Genomic DNA, 2,543 nt, shown 5'->3' with positions numbered 1-2,543 from the left:
AAACCACACCTCCCTTCCACTACATGCAGTTTATATATTACATTTTTCAAAAACTACATCAGCTTAAAATCTGCACTTATTGTTGTTACTTTGAATTGCATATGTTCTCTGCTTTAGAAGTTATCATGTACATATATAATGTTTTGGCCGTATAACTACATACTGTGTGTGTGCGCGTGTGTGTGTGAGTGTGTATATATACATGTACACTTTGTATTGCGATGCGTGGGGATACAAAGAAGATATTTTCAACGGTGCTCCAGAATCTGCCAAAATATGCAATCACATTCATTATAAATTCCAAACACTGTAAGCTAATTATGTGCCAAGAGTTTCACTATTAATGTGTTTGTCTGTTGTTCACTGTAATTGGCCAAATTTAGAAAAGGTTTTTTTTAGGGCTTTTTTTTTCCTGATTGCTCACAGTGGTAAGTTTGTGTGTTTGCATGTTCTCCTCGTGCCTGTGTGGGTTTTCCTCCATGTCCTCCCACATTCCAAAAACATGCATGGCAGGTTAACGGGGCACTCTAAATTATTCCGAGTTGTGAGTGTGAGCGCGAATGGTTGTTTGTCTATGTGTGCCCTGCATTTGGCTGGCAGAAGAACATAAACTCAGTGGCACATAGAAACAGGGAAAAATGTGTTTAACATTGACAACAAAAAACAGATACATTACTAATTTTTATGATAGTTATTGTTATCTGGATTCAAAGGGCTTCACATGATGTGCCGCTTATTTATTTGTTACAGCAGGTTACTGTTTTATATGTGAAAGGGTCAAGTGCCACAATTCAACAGCACTCATCTGCCCTGTTTATGTTTATTATGATTGTTTGATATTGTGCTTCTTACATGCCGCCATCAATACCGGCCAATTAACATTTTGTCATTCTCATTGTGTCGTTTATGACACTTTTCAATAGTCCCTTCCACATGTAAGAGCTGTAGGAATTCCTCTCATGGTACAAAAAAATCTGTCTGAAAAATTTATCAAAACAAATGTCATTGATGAATAATTACTTTTTGCTTAATTTTTAAACAATTTTAAGCCCAGCCATGACTGATTAGTCTGACTTGAAATACACATGCTCTGCCTTCTGAAACAGTCGACACCAAGGGGGCCCAAACATTTTTGACCAAAGATCTACTTTTCGATCAAACAACCTCCCGCGATCGACTCGTTACTGCACACGCTCGGACTTACACACACATGCCCTAATGAGCAATAGCCATTACGGCCGGCAAAATCAAATAAACAAAAAATAAAGTAGACACAAAAGCAAATCACTGCTTACCTTAGTAGAGACCCGGACGTGGAGGAATGGGACGCACTTTCGCAGCGTGTTCACTATCCTGCCTCACGTGTACCGTTTTAAAATGCTTCTCCCGGCATTCCAGATTCCCATTCTTCGCCAGCGGCCTCGGTGAATTGTACATGACACAAACTGTGACTGAGAATAATAATAACAATAAAAGATATAGCGCAACAGCTCTGATCGCAAGGTGCAATCCAAGACTGCTCACCGCCAACAACTTCCGGTGATGAAGGTCACGCGCCACCGTAGGTTAAAGGTGATCTGCTTTTCAATTTAATAAAATTTTAAAATACTTTTTGTGAAAGTTAAACTGATGGGATTCTAAGGGTGCGGTGTACACTAACACAAAAATATATTAATAACACGCACAGACACACATTATATTGTGTTTTTTTTTTTCCATCGACACGCCTCGCTATAGACTTGGGACCAATCCGAGAGCTACCGGTCGATTGCGATCGAGGTATTGGGCAGCCCTGGTCTACACGATTCACAATTCAGGTGGTATCCTGAATAAGAAGGGAATAACAGGACTGATTATGTTTAATTTTGGCCAACAAGGCAGATGTTTCCCTTTCATTTTACAGCAGACATATCCCCTGGGATCCAATAAATCTATCTAGCCACTCCGTGCAACTGTTTCTTGTACAACTGGGAGCTTCCATTCACAAGAGACTGTTGGCACCATGTGCAACCAAGACATTTAGACAAAGGACAAATGCAGCAAGCAGGTCAATTATCTTGCACCTCTTACCTCCTCAAGAAATGTGTGTATGTGGACATCAATTGGATTTATACGTCAGAGTCCAAACTGATATTATTTTGAAGCAATCAATAAAGTATCCTCATTGAGGGAAAAAAAAAGATTTTGGGGAAGAATGTGCCAGTCTGTCTGATTTTTTCATATTTTTTTCTGGATACGATATCCTTTAAAATGACAAGTGTTCTCGTTTTAATTTAGCAATGAAAATAATGATCAACTTCAACTCTATTAGTTTAAACTTGTGAGAAAAGTTGACTGGAAGACATTGACAGAAGCTGCATCAAGCAGGTTGTTTTCCACTTGCGTTTTGATCCAGTCCTCAGGGGCACATGAATTGAGTTTCGAGAGATTTTTGTGCCTCAAATCAAACTATAATCAGATTTAAAATTTAATTCCTTGAGATCTGAGAAGTGTGATATATACCGGTGTGTGTGTGTGTGTGTGTGTGTGTGTGTGTGTGTGTG

Source organism: Hippocampus comes, unplaced genomic scaffold (assembly GCF_001891065.2).
Source record: "Hippocampus comes isolate QL1 unplaced genomic scaffold, H_comes_QL1_v1.1 scaffold118, whole genome shotgun sequence".
NCBI classification, from domain to species: Eukaryota; Metazoa; Chordata; class Actinopteri; order Syngnathiformes; family Syngnathidae; genus Hippocampus; species Hippocampus comes.
This window is presented reverse-complemented; position numbering follows the sequence as displayed.